Source organism: Cryptomeria japonica, chromosome 1 (genome assembly GCF_030272615.1).
Source record: "Cryptomeria japonica chromosome 1, Sugi_1.0, whole genome shotgun sequence".
NCBI classification, from domain to species: Eukaryota; Viridiplantae; Streptophyta; class Pinopsida; order Cupressales; family Cupressaceae; genus Cryptomeria; species Cryptomeria japonica.
This window is the reverse complement of record NC_081405.1, coordinates 222,825,794-222,841,351: the sequence shown is the minus strand read 5'-3', so window position 1 is coordinate 222,841,351 and position 15,558 is coordinate 222,825,794.

Sequence of the window (15,558 nt, the reverse complement as noted above, 5' to 3'; positions counted from 1 at the left end):
AAATGTCATCAATGTCAACAACACAATAATTTGATTCATGCTCCTGCCCAAGAACTTCGTTCTCATGTAGCTTCCTAGCCTTTCTCTGCATGGGGGCTGGATCTTATCGGTAAAATCTCCCCTCCTTCATCTCAAGGACATACTTTCATTATAACCGCAACAGATTACTTTACAAAGTGGGTAGAAGCCGTTCCCCTTCGCTCTACTACTGCTGAAGTGATTTGTCGATTTCTTCTAGAAAACATTATTTCTCAATTTGGGATACCTTCCACTATAATCTCTGATAATGGGACATCATTTAAGAACAAGGACGTGAAGAAATTCCTCGAGAAGTATCATATCAAACATCGATTTTCTACACCATACTCTCAGATTCCACGGTCAGAATCCAGGGCCCGCAAACGGTCATAGAAAGTCAAATGCAGAAAATCAAAAGTCAACGTTCAGTCAACTCACCTTGACCAGTGGCTCGTCATTGATCACGACCTGTCGTAGGATCTCAATCCTCGTGGGACGCTCTGGTCGTCGTGAAGGCATGATGATGGCTATGTGGGCTCCACTACAATAAACAATATTCAGAAATCAACAAAGTGAGAAATGCAAATGTCACTTTCAAGGTATATACTTTCATTCCTTTACCTTTACTTTCAAAACCCTAATTTTCCTCTATCACTCATTTCATCATAACTTGAGTTTGGGAGATGCAATTTTCGAACCGTTTGTTGCGTCGGAATCGTATTTTCATTCCCCTACTCTCGGGATGTTCCAAAAAATGCTCTGATGAAGCCTTTTCAGTGAACATCCCTCATCAATACTCTCTTACACAATTTGTCGTAAGTAAACATGCTACCCTGTTTCACCTCCCTAATAAGCAAGTCGAAACAGGGGGGGCATATAGCTACTCACAAATTTCATCACTTTCCTTAGTAAGCATTAGGTGATTTTGTGATCTAACGTGTGTTTTGTAGGGTGCGGTTCCAAACTGTGTACTGCAGATACCGCTGGGGGCTTCGTTCGACGAACTTATGGATATATCCTTTTTCAAATGATGTTTACTTTCTGTACTTTAGCTTGCATATGCACGTAGTACTCATATGACCGCTAAAGTGGGGGCTAAATGTAGCGTCGTAAATTGTACGCACTTGCTAGGGTGATACAATTTCACACCTAGTTTAGCACCCGCCTTGGTGCATTTTGCATTTTGCATTGCATTTCCCCTTTAGCACTTAATTAATTAAAGTAATTAGGTCTAAGGTCCTATTTCATCATCCTTCACATCATAAAGTCAGGCCCTTTCATTAAAGTGTTCCCCTTTTCATTTTATTCCTCCAATACATCATCTAATCAAAAACCCTAATTAGGCCTTCTTTTGAACTTGGGGGCTTGATTTCGGGGGTCAAAACATCTCGAAATCACCTGTAACTTTGGGATTCTCTCTAAAATCATCATATCTGACAGCCCTAAAAATTTGGTGAACAGTTGCCGGGACCATGGCGCCCAAAGTGCACACGGTCCCGGACATTTTTCCCAAAATTTTAGGAGCACAATCCAATCATAAAATAAAGCTTAACCCCAAGAAATTGGCGGGAGATTCAATCTCTAGGTCGGCCAAAAGACGAAATTACGACCTAGGGTTCATACATAAGAGCTCTCTTTCTTCATTTGAAAGGATCCGAATTTTGTTTTCAGGAACCTCATATGCAGCGAAAGAGCAGATCTTTGAAGACTTCAACAACATTCAACATCCCTCTATCAAGCATTTATCAATTCCATTCATCCATTTAGGGCTTGGAAGACATTGAAGAACAATAGGAGATTACCGACTGAAGATTGGCTTGTACCTCTCCCTTGGGGGTTGGATCTTGCACACACACAAGGTCTGCACACACATTACTTTTACAATACAACTTGGCTATTCGTGGAGGTGGAAATCACCGAAGCGGAGGTTTGACTAAGGCAAAACCCTATATAGCCGCCCAAACACCCTTTTCAGATATAAGTGCAGGTTTCGAGACTCGGACGACGCCGCGAGTTACAGATCTGGGAAAAGCAGGTCGAGACAGCACTCCACACCAAATTGCAGAGCAAAAGACTAGGACAGGGGCGTGGGGCGCCTTGGTCTTGCCAGGACAGGGGCGCTGGGCGCCCTGGTCCCTGGGACAGAGGCGCTGGGCGCCCTGGTCCTCCTGACAGACAGCATTTCTGACAATTTTCCAGAGTGCAAAACAGCAGTTTCAGGTGCAGTTTCCGGGACAAAATCAGGACAGTGGCGCCCGCACCCCCGTCCCGAACATTTTCAGTCAAATTTTGACTCCGGGTACGCATCTGCATTCTTGTTTTGTCCTTGTGTTTGCAGCTTTCCCTTGTTTATGTTCAATTCTGCAATCTTGTTATTAGTTTATACTTGCATTTTAGGGTTAGGAATTGAACTTGCATAATCTTACCTTTCAATTTCAACAAAGGAATAGAAATCCTAATAGGTAGCCCGTGGCTCTCTCTTTCACAAAAAGAAGTAGCCAATTGTGTGATACCTCTAGGCTCTTTCGTATTCTGTAATGTGTGTCAAAAGGTAGGATTAGGGCATGTTAACCTAGTCTCGCTTTTTCCCCCACACACTCTCCTTAGTTAGGCTTAAGGGGGGTGTTAGCGCATGCAATTGTGTCTCATGTGTGTCTAGTGTCCGTGATTTATGGGAAACTATTGTTCCACTGTAAGAGGCACTCATGCATTGCACAGATCTAAGCTAACAAAAGAGATTTTTAGTTTTAACTCTGCCTCCTTCGAAAATTACTCTGCTCTCCTGTAAATTCAGTTCTTACGGGAGTTCAATAATTGTATTTATATTCATGCAATCAGTGTAATTGAAAATTCAAGATAATTCCATTCGAATCTATTTTCAGAGCTCTTTTTATCTCTTTTTTTCTGCAAGTTTTGTTTCTTGCTTTCTAACTAGATCTGCTATGCAGAAAATTTGACAATAGTGAGTCTGAGTCCCCCATATGGAATTTGACAATTGAAATAGGTTTATAAGTTCAATTTTGATTCACTGCAACCTCCTTTTGTCGCAACCTAGTAAGTAAAAAGATGATATTCGTGGACTCAATGACGTTGTTGTAGTGATGCTGCTAGTGATGATTGGGTTTTAACCTTAATCAGCATTGAGTCAGTCTAAGGTCCAGGTCCAAATTCAATATTCAATGCACATTTACTAATAATCAATATTTTAATCGTAAGACATTCCAATTTCAAATCAGAGACGAAAGACAATGGGACGCATTTATGAAAATTACCTGGCTAACTGGATTTTGAATTATATTCTCAAGAAAAGAGCCTTATAGAACAGAACAGAGGCACGGGAACAAGGTTTAATAAACAATTCAGCAAGCTCTATTTCTCTGCCAGAGCAAGAAACAACCTTAATCTGCATCGTGGTCTTATAACCAAGGCTAGAAAAACGTTATGTTTTAGGAATAAATAATTAACAGAAATTGGCCATAAAAGTAGGACACTCCTTTGAAAATTGCAGCAAGGAATAAATATGAACACGTAAGTATTTTTAAAGAGACTAGATGTTTTCACCTCTTTATTCGTTTTTAAATAAGATAAATTTCATAATTTATATAAATAGGTTAATATTTTTCAAAGATATTAGAAAAGAAAATGGATGGTAAAAGAAATGATGTAATGATGTGGTAGTGATGTGATGTGGTAGTGATGTGCTTTAATTCGATAGCTTTAGTTAATATTCATATTTCAATGTCTTTTTGATACTATTGGCTAAAAATAAATTTCAATAAATATTTTATTGGATCTTATTATGGTTCAGGGTCTCGAGCCGAAATCTAAGAAATTGGATCCCGTTTTTTCATTTATTTATTAAAAATAAGCTATATATACATGAAATATAAGACTTATACTTTAAGTTATATTTCATGTATATATTGGCAAGATGTTTGACAGTGTTTTCAGATCTCTAGGATTTATAATGCAAATTCTAGATTTTAGAAGACCTTATAAATTTTCAGACAATCAGATTTCAATAATCAATAGTTCAAAATTTTCTAGCTCTCTTTATCTTCCTTGATCTCTAGACTTATCTCTCTTGATATCTATATTGATCAGATGTTTGAAAGTGGTTTCAAATCTCTAGGAGTTATAATGCAAATTCTATATTTTAAAAGATCTTATAAATTTTTCAAACTTAGTCAGACTTTTGTAATCAACAGGCTCCTATCAGCATTTTGTAGCTTTCTTTATCTTCCTTAAGCTCTAGACTCATCTCCCCCCATATCACTCTTCCTCTATCCCTTCTCTACCTCTATATCTCCCTCTTTTCTCTCTCTATCCCATAATCTAGACCTATCTCTCTCTCTCACATCCCTAACTCTCTACTCGGTATCTCCTCTCTCCCTACACACCTCTCCTCACTCCCTACCTACCTCTATTTCTATATATATAACTCTCTCTCTACGTATCTTTCTCACTCTCCCTACCAACTTATCTTTCTCTACATATGTAGCTCTCTCTCTCTCTCTCTCTCTCTCTCTCTCTCTCTCTCTCTCTCTCTCTCTCTCTCTCTCTCTCTCTCTCTCTCTCTCTCTCTCTACTTTTATCTCCTCTCTATCTACTCTCTACCTCTCTATCTTACTCGCTCCTTTCTCTCCCAAAATCTAGACCTATCTCTACCTCTCCCTCACATCCTTAACTCTTTACTCCCTATCTCATCTATCTCTACACATCCCCTCACTCCCTACCTACCTCTATTTCTCTACATATACCTATCTATCTCTCTTTACATACCTTTCTATCCCTCCCTACCAACATCTCTCTCTCTCTCTCTCTCTCTCTCTCTCTCTCTCTCTCTCTCTCTCTCTCTCTCTCTCTCTCTCTCCATCCATCCCTCATTCCCTCTCTACTTTTATCTCTCTTCTATCCCCTCTCTACCTCCCTATCTCACTCTAGAGAGAGGTAGAGATATAAGTAGAGAGGGAGAGAGATGTAGGTTAATAGAGACAGACAGTGGGGAGAGAGTGGGATTTATAGAAATGGTAAGGGAAGGTTTGGGAGATAGAAGAAAAGATACAAATAGAGGTCTTGTAGGGAGGGAGATATATATAGAGAAAGAGAGAGAGGAAGAGAGGAGATAGTGATAAGTTGAGAGGGGAAAAATAGATAGAGAGAGGTGGAGATGGAAGGAGAGAGATAGAGATAAGTGATAAATACAAAAGTGGAGAGAAGACTTGGAGTGAGGGACAAAAGGAGATGTATTTAAAGAGAGGTCAAGTAGATAGAGAGAGAGTATGGAGATGGAAGGAGGGAGGGAGAGAGATAAAGGGAGAGCTCGAGAGAGAGTTGAGATAAATAGTAGAATGGAGGGAAGGAGGTAGAGAATTAGGGGAGATAAAAGTAGATAGGGATGGAAAGAGAGGTAACTAGAGAGAGGGAGAGGGGAGATAAAGAAAGCGGGAGGGAAGATAGATACCCATATCTAGAGAGAAGAGATAAATACATAAAGGGATAGGGGAGATAGAGAGTATAGATAGATGGGGTGAAGAATACCTCTCGTTCCCTCCCTCTTTTTGAATACCTCTCTTTCTCTCCCTCACTCCAACTCTCCCCTCCACTTTTGTATATCTCACTTGTCACTATCTTCTTCCCTTTCCACCTCTCTTTATCTATTTTCCCTATCTAAACCTACCACTATCTCTTATATGACCTCTCTCTCTATTCATACATCCCTCCGTCCTTCCCTCCACCTCTCCTCTTACCCCTCAGGAGACTATATGACCCCTTTTAACATCTTAGTACATGATATGAGCCCTTAGGGCACCATATGACCCCTTAGGACAATATGATCTCCTAAAGGGTCATATGGTTTCCTAAGGTTTCATATGGTGTTCTAACACATGTGTGGTCCCTTAGGACATGATATGACCCCTTTGGACACCATATGACCCCATTTAATATCCTAGTATTTACGAAATGACTCCTTAGGACACCATATGACCCCTTAGGAGAATATGATGTCCTAAGGAGTCATATGGTTTCCTAAGGGGTCATATGGTCTTCTAACACATGTGTGGCACCTTAGGATCCCATATAACCCCAGGACACTTTATGGCCCTTTTTACATCTTGGAATGTATGACATGACCTCTTAGGACACCATATGAGCCCTAAGGATACGATATGGTGTCCTAAGCAGTCCTATGGTGTCCAAACACATGTGTGGACCCTTAGGACACTATATGACCCCTTTAGGCCACTATATCACTGCTCAGGGAACCATATGACCCCTTAGGTAACTATATGACCCCTTAGGACACTATATGACCCATTTTAACATCCTAGTACACAACATGACCCTTTAAGACACCATAAGAACCCTTAGCATACCATATGACCCTCTAGGACAATATGATGTCCTAAGGGGTCATATGGTGTCTAAAGGGGTCATATGGTGTTCTAACAGTATGTGTGGCCCCTTAGGACCCCATATGACACCTAATAACACCATATGACCCCTAACAACACCATATGACCCCTTAGAACACCATATGACTCCTCGGGACACCATATGACCCCGTTTAACATCCTAGTACATGACATGACCAATTAGGACACCATATGACACCTTAAAACATCATATCAACCCTTACAAAAATATGATGTCCAAAGGAGTCATATAGTGTTCTAACATATGTGTGGCCCCTTAAGACATCATATGACACCTTACGACACTAAATGACCCCCTAGGACACCATATGACCCCTTAGGACACTATATGACCCCTTAGGACACCATATGACCTCTTAAAACAATATGATGTCCTAAGGGGCCATATGGTGTATAAAGAGGTCATATGGTGTTCTAACACATGTGTGGCCCCTAGGGATCCCATATGACCCCTAACGACACCATATGGCCCCTCAAGACACCCTATGATCCCTAACAACACCATATGACCCCTTAGGACACTATATGACCCCTCAGAACTTCATATCACCCATTAGGACACCATATGACCCCTAACAACACCATATGACCCCTAATAGCACCATATCAGCCCTTTTAACATCCTAGTATATGACATGTCTTCTTAGGATAGCATATGATCCCTTAGGACACCGTATGACATCCTAAGGGGTCATATGGTGTTTTAACACACGTGTGGCCCCTTAGGACCCCATATGACCCCTTAGGACACCATAGGACCCTTTAGTACCATATGATGTCCTACTGGGTTATATGGTGTCCTAAGGGGTCATATAGTGTTCTAACACATGTGTGGCCCCTTAGGACCCCATATAACCCCTAACAACACCATATGACTCTTTAAGACCTCATATAAGCTCTAATGACACCATATGACCGCTAATGACACCATATGACCCCTTAGGACACTATATGACACCTAATGACACCACATGACCCCTTAGGACACTATATGACATCTAACGACACCGTATGACCCCTTAGGACACCATATGATCCTTTTTAACATCCTAATACATGACATGGCCCCTTAAAACACCATATGAGCCCTAAGGTCATGATACAATGTCCTAAGGGGTCATATGGTGTTCTAACACATGTGTGGCCCCTTAGGACCCCATATGACCCCTAACAACACCATAAGACCCCTTAAGACACCGTATGACCCCTTAGCACACCATATGATGTTCGAATGGGTGATATGGTATCCTGAGGGGTCATATAGTGTCCAAAGGGGTACTATGGTGTTGTTACAGGTCATATGGTATCTTGGGGGATCCTATGGTGTCGTTAGGGGCCATATGGGGTCCTAAGTGGCCACATATATGTTAGAACACCACACGACCCCTTATTGACATTATATTGTCCTAAGGGGTCGTATGATGTCCTAAGGAGTCATGTGGTGTCTTAAGGGGTCATATGGTGTTCTAAGGGGTGATATCATGTCGTTAGGGGTCATACAAGGTTCTAAGGGACCACACATGTTTTAGAACACCATATGACCTAATAGGACACCATATGATTTGTTAGGACATCATATTGTCCTAAGGGGTCATATGGTGTCCTAAGGGGTCATATGGTGTCATAAGGGGTTGTATGTTGTCATAAGGGGTAACACATGTATATTGGAACACCATATAATCCCTTAGGACACCATATTACCCATTAAGACATCATATGGTGTTGTTAGGGACCATATGGGGTCCTAAGGTGTCATACATGTGTTGTCATACCATATGACCCCTTAGGACGCCATATGACCCACTAAGACATCATATTGTACTAAGGGGTCATATGGTGTCCTAAGGGGTCATATGGTGTTCTAACACATGTGTGGCCCCTTAGGTACCCTTGTAACCCCTAACGACACAATATGACTCTTAAGGACACCATATAACCTCTGTAAACACCATATGGATGTCCTAAGGGGTCACGTCATGTACTAGGATGTTAGAGGGGGTCATATAGTGTCCAAAAGGGTCATGTGGTGTTGTTACAGGTCACATGAGGTCCTAAGGGGTCATATGGTGTCATTAGGGATCATTTGGGCTCCTAAAGGTCCACACATGTGTTAGAACACCATATGAACCCTTTGGACACCATATAACCCCTTAGGACATCATATTGTCCTAAGGGGTGGGTGAACTCACAATAGTGGTTCCCACGAATGAAATTCATTGATGGGAAAAAAACAAATTTGGGGGGTTCGAATGAACTGGGGGTGTTCAAGTGAACTACCCTTTGGGGTTCAAGTGAACCCCCCAGTTCAATCGTACATGTGACGTCACTGGGGTTCGCTCGAACCCCATTTTTATTAATATTTTATGGGGTTCACTATGTTAGGATTCCCACAGATATTGAGAGGGGGGGGGTGAATCAGTATCTAACCGGTAAATTGAATTTCTTAACTTAAAACATGTAGAACATATTATAACAGTGTAGAGTCTGAGTGCCGGTGGTCTGAGTGCCGGTGTAGAGTCTGATCTGCTGATGCCAGTGTAATGCCTTGCCGATGCCACAGGATTGTAAGGTTGCCATCAATGACCAAACCTTCAATCACCTACAATGTCTCATTTGAGTGTGCATATGCCAACAATCTCCCCCTTTGGTATTGACGGCAACACTCATGAGAAAATTCAAAAGTGTATCCAAAACTTGTAATCCAAAAATATGTTACCAAAAAAAGATATGCTCCCCCTAAGTAGATAAGTCTTCTGTTGGTTATTTTCTCTTATTTTCTCATACTACTACTCCCCCTTTGGCATCAATGACAAAGGTTGTCAAGGTGTCAATAGAGTTGTAGTCTTAGCCTTGTAACTATGTGGTTACAATTTTAAAAAGATCCACCAAAATCAAGTTTATACTCTCCATAAACTTCTTGTTGTCCTTTATAGCTGCATCTGTTCTTTGAACTGTACCGGTGAGGTGCTGCATATGCTCTGTCGGTGTTCTATGTTCCTATACTAGTGCCTCAGATATTTCCTTCTGCATGAATGCTAGATAGTCCAATCTTGGACTCAGTCTTAGTCTCAAATTCTTTGCCTTATCTACTATTCTCTCCTTTTCTCTTCCTAGCTTAAGTAACTCTTCCTCAAAACTTGTTATCTTCTGTTCAAAAACTGATAATGCATCGGGTGAGTTAACAAAACTATCTGCAAGTTTATTGATTTCATCATGTACCTTGCTCATTTTCTTATCTATGTCAGCTGTTAGTAGGTTTGTCTTGCACATGTCTTTGTACAGAGTTTTGAATTCCTTCAGTAAGTTGCATAGTTCCGGTAGAAGTGTGTCATATTCCCTTGTACACTTCTTTATCTGATCCTCAAAGAATCTCTGCTTTTCAATTTCCATCTTATCCTTCAATGCCTCTTCCTTTATTTGCTCAATTGTCACTGTGTTCTCAGTGATGTACTTGGACAAAATGTCAATTTGGCTTAATGAATCTTTATTGTCTATATTGCAGTTAGGAGCTAGCCTCTTCAAAATTGGGATTGTGTCATCTATAGCTTTATAAGCCTATGAACTACAATTTGTTATCCTTTTGATAGAATCTAAAAGTACTTTTGTTACATTTGTTGATTTATAACCTGTTGATGAGGAACCAACATTCTGAATTCCACCAGTGGATGAAGTAACCAAGCTTGTAGTGACTTCTGGTAGGTCTATCTGTGTTTGCATTTCCTTAAGCAATGGTTTTTGTACTTCTCTTGTTGCCGGTTGCACTGTTTCCACATGAATCTGTTCCTATTCCTATTTTGGAGTCTGTTGCTCTTCTTGTTTCTCTGTCTGTTGTTCTGTCTCAGTCTCAATCTGAGTCTCTAACTGTTCTCTTGTGCTATCGTCTGCCGATTTTTCTTGTGTGTTGTCAGTTTGATCAGTTACTGGTGGCTTATTAGCCATGTCTGTCTTACTTGTTATATCTTTATCTACCACAATTTTGACCTTTTGTGTATCAACATCTACTATGTATAGTACTTTAGGATTAGGATTTGTATCCTCTACATCCATACTTTCAACTGTCGGTTGATCTTCAGTAGCTGTTATTACCGGTGGAGTAATCAAAGGCGGTGGGGGTAAGTTGTCTTTTACTTTGATACTAGGAGGTCCACCAACCTTTCCTTTACCCTTGTCCTTGTCCTTCTGATATACCTTTATTGGTTTGGGGTTCATGTACTCTTCCTGTTTTTCTTTTTCAACTAGGAATATATCCCATACATTTTTTGTTTCCTTTGTTACTTCATTAACTCTTCCAACCATTAAAGCAATATGCCGGTGTGCAGTAGAGAATACTGACCGGTTAGCTTCTGCAATTAGGTCATCTATTTCTTTAGGTGAGTTTACTGGGTAAACAACAAGTAATTTTTCTATTTGATCTTCTGTCAAGCTCTACCACAACTTGTCTTCTTGCTTCCAGTCTTTTAAACAGTTCATCTGGTAGTTCATCTACCACTTACATTAAGAACTTTTTATACATGTCCATGTGCAAAATAACACTGTTTTCAACTTGTTCTTTTTCATCTGCTGTCAGTGTATCATACACCTTCCTATGTTCTTTAGTTTCCCTTCCTCTGTGATTTCATTCAATAATTTGTTAAGAGGGGCCAAGTTTTTTTTTGTCCTCTTCTTCTTTGGTGTTAGTTTCTTCTTTGGTGTTGTCTTTCTAATCGGAGACCTCACTGCCTGTTGCTTCTGTCTGGTTCTCCTAGGTGAGGGTGTGGTTACCGGTGAAGGATCTCTTTTCCTTACAACTCTCTTGAAAGTTGTTGGCATGTCATTCTCCGAAGAAGGAGCTACCGGTGATAGGTGAGTTTCAGGTTGTAGTGTTACCAACTCATCCTCAGTGATACCGGTTTGTTTCATTACATCTTCTTTAATAGCCTTAGCCTGTCTAGAGCCTCTTCTCACAACTGCCTCAACCTTTTTCACTCTTTTATGAGATTGAATTTGGCTTTATATGGTCTCAGCACTGCCAAATACTTCTTCCTTTGGTTCTCTGGGTGCTTCCAGAAGTGCTTTAGCATATGTCTCAATGATATGATCATCGGTTTCATAACCCATCTTTGTTATCCAAATTGTTCTTGGGATGACTGCTTCCATCCAGATCTCATCCTTTTTTATCACAAAACATATGTTATCCTTATACTTGTCAACAATTTTCTGTGATAGTCTGATTCTTTTCTTCATTTTGGCCTTTAGTGTTTGAAAGTATTCATGGATATTCTTTTCTTTGTCTTCACCCATGTTATTAAATAGGTCTGTTAACTATTTCCCTACCGGTATATCAAATTTAAGTACTTTATGGCCTATACTGGGAACCTGTTTGGTTATGTGTAGCATTAAGCATACAAGTAGATTTCCAAACCTAAAAGTTCCTTTCTTATCCTTCTTGATTTTGCCTAAGTTATCAATCAACTCATCTTTTAACCACTCACATATATCAATTTTCACATTGTCTGTAATCATGTCATAAGCACTCTTAATGCATAAACTTGAAACTGAGTTAAGTCTATTTGCATGAGTAGCTTTATACCCTAAAATCATGTTGATGAATCTCACATTTGTGTCAGTTACATCATTGACTCTCAAGGACCTTTTGTCGGATGTTGCACCAGTTAGTTTAGTTACTAGTTCATTTGAGACCTTTTTAGTCTTGTCTGGTCTTTTACCGGTGGAAGGTAACCCTGTGATAGCTTTCACAACTTCCTGGGTAATTTTGTGAATTGCATCTAACCAGAAAAATTCACCATGTACCTTGCTCAAAACTATCCTAATCACATCCTTGGGAAATTCTGGAATGCAGAGGATTTCGGTGAATCCTAGGGTTTCAACAATTTTATGTTCAGGTTTTATATTTTTGGAATCATCACATATGACAGATTTATACATGGTTTTGATTTCTTCATCTCCTAATTCCTCTATGTTGCAATGGACATGTATATTCTGGGGTCTTCAGCATAAACAACTCCTTTTGGAATTTGGGAAAAAGCACCTATGTTGTCATCTTTCTTTGCTACCTTGGGATCTAGTTGAAACATGGGCCTAGGGGGTTTGATAACTTCAACTACTGTAGGATTTGCTATATATTCAAGTGCAAAGGTGGATGCCATGATGATAAATACCTTTTTCTGCCTTAGGATGGTTTGATTGTTGAACTGTTCTTGCCTCTTTGCTTGAAATGCCTTAGCTCTGGAAATTTCACGCTCTTCAAATGTTTGAAATCTCGGTGAAGTGAAATGGAGACAAAATCACAAATTTATAATGTTTATTAGTCATCTACCACATTTAATGCATGCCGGTTAAGTAGTCACTTAACATTGTCTGCTAGTATAGAAGTATTTTCCAACTTCTCATCTTTAACCGAGGGAATAATAGCACATGTCTCATTGATTGCCAAACCCTCAAAGAAAATTTTCTTCAATTTGATGAAGAACTTCCTGTCGGTGGAGTGATACTATGTCCTACTAGTGAAGCATTACTCTGTCCTGCCAGTGAAGCATTACTCTGTCCTACCGATGAAGTGTTGATTGGTTCTACCGATGGAGGAGTATTTCCAACAATATTTAGGTCTGACTTTCTAATCCATTGTTTTGAGAATTCTTGCTTAACCTCTTCAACTTTTTCTTTTCCCTTCAAGCTAGAATTTTTGTTGTCTGTCGGTGATCCTTTGCTTCTACAGAATTTTGCAATATGCCCAATCTTGTTACATGCATAGCAAGTTACATTATTTTTCTGAATAGCTTTGCCATAACCTATGTCGGTTTGTGTTCTACATTGATTAGATAGATGTCCAAATCTTCCACAAACATAACATCTTACATTCATTCTACAATTTTTAGAGTTATGACCAACTTTGTTGCATTTTGAACATTGACCCGTAGGTGTGTTGATGTTCTGATAATTTCTAGATCTACATTGATTTTCTCTACGCCCATACTTATTACAGTTAAAGCATTTTCCATTGAATTTATAAGCATTAGGTTGCCTTACCCGTTTGTTGTGATCCTAAGTGTTTGCAGTACCAGAGCTTTCTCCTACCTCAAAGCCAATTCCACAAGTGTCACCATTAGGTTTCTAAATCTTCAATAAGTCACCAAATTCTTCTGAGCTTTTCTTGAATTTATCTTTGTGTTGATTTGCAATATCCAGTTCTCTTTCTAAGATCTCTTTTTGTCTCATCAGTTCATTGGAGTCATTCTGTGTATGCATCAGATCTATCTTCAATAGGTCATTTTCATAGCTAAGTCTTGTGTTCTCATTTTTTGCATCACTTAGTCTTCAAGTTAATTCTTGGGTAAGTGCACAAAGATGGTGGTCAAAAAGGGGGGTATAAGTGGACACTTTTTTCTAAAATCAGGTGAACCTGAACTTAGAGGCGAAATTTGAAAGTCATCCACTCAAGATATAAAGATAATAAAATGATAAATATTGTAGTACTCTGAATCTAGTTTCCAAACTACTAAATTTTTTCAAAATTGGATAAGATTAAGGGGGTCAAATCCTTTGCGCACGAAAAACTGACCCTGTTTTTTTCAGAAAAACATAACATAGTTTCTGACGTGTGCATCAAAAAAGTCATAATTAGATTTAGTATTTTGCCAAATCCTTTTGCAGAAAGATAGTTAAGAGAGAGCACTAGAAGATGTATATTTTTTTGTAATTTTTTGTTGAGTATTTTTTTTTTTATGATTTTTCAATCGAGCACATCTTGAAAATTTGGTACCTGCTCATGCGCGAAGCATAAGTTGCACTAAACAAATTGAAAATACAATTTTTTTTTTTTAAATTGTAAAGAATCAAGTGCACTACAATAATATATAAAGTTTTTAAAATTTGGATATGTATATAAAAAGTTATTCAAAAAATGGTGCACCTATGTCTGTGAGAACTATGGAGACACTAGTAAAAGAAATTCAATAATAATATGTTATTGTTGTTCAAATTGAAAAAAAATTATATGGTTAGAAAGCTCAGAAGATGGGTGAAAATATGATGCAATTTTAAAAATACCCACTTTATGAATTGTAAACCTGATGATGACAAAGTCGATAAACCAAGTTGATAAAATAAAACACGTCAAAAATGAGAGAAATGGAGGGAATCAAACTTCCAATCCATAGCTTTGTCATCCAGGCCTATTTCCAAGCCTAAAAAGTCAAAAGCGCGTACGGGGTACTTATGGTTTAAAAAGCGCGTACGAGGTATTTATAGTGTAAAAAGCACGTACATGCTTGTTTCCCTTTAAACAAACACATATGCGCTATCTTTACTATAAACAGCGCATACGCGCTATTGTATAATATGATATTCTATGTATAATATGTGTATATTCATATAATATATGTAATATATAATATGTGTATAATATGACATTGTATATATAATATGTTTATATACATATAATATATTAAACATATATATACACATGTAAGTGTATTGTCTCTCCCTCTGATATAATATATTAAACATATATATACACATGTAAGTGTATTGTCTCTCCCTCTGAAATACATACAAGCTCTCTCTCTCTCTCTCTCCTCTCTCTCTCTCTCTCTCTCTCTCCATTACCCATCCCTCTTTCTCTTCTTCTCTCCCTCCATACCCCACTGCAACTGTGTCTACACTTCTATAGAAGTAAGTGAATTTATTTCTTATCTGCAACTTCCTCTTTGATTTTTATCATGTATTCTCTCCATCCCTCTACCTCTCCCTTCCCCCCATGTTCTCTCCCTCTCTCCCTCTCTCTCCCTCTCCTCTCTCATCTCCCTCTCTCTCCCTCTCCCCTCTCCTCTCCCTCCCTCCCTCTCTCTCCCTCTCCCACCCCCCTCCTCTCTCTCTCTCTCTCTCTCTCTCTCTCTCTCTCTCTCCTCTCCTCTCTCTCTCTCTCTCTCTCTCCCTCCCTCCTTCCCTCTTCTCCCTCTCTACCTCCTTCCCTCCCCCATCTTCTCTCCCTCTCTCCCTCCCTCGACCTCTCCCTTCCCCCCATGTTCTCTCCCTCTCCCTCTCTCCCTCCCTCTACCTCTCCCTTCCCCCCATGTTCTCTCCCTCTCCCCTCTCCCCTCCCTCT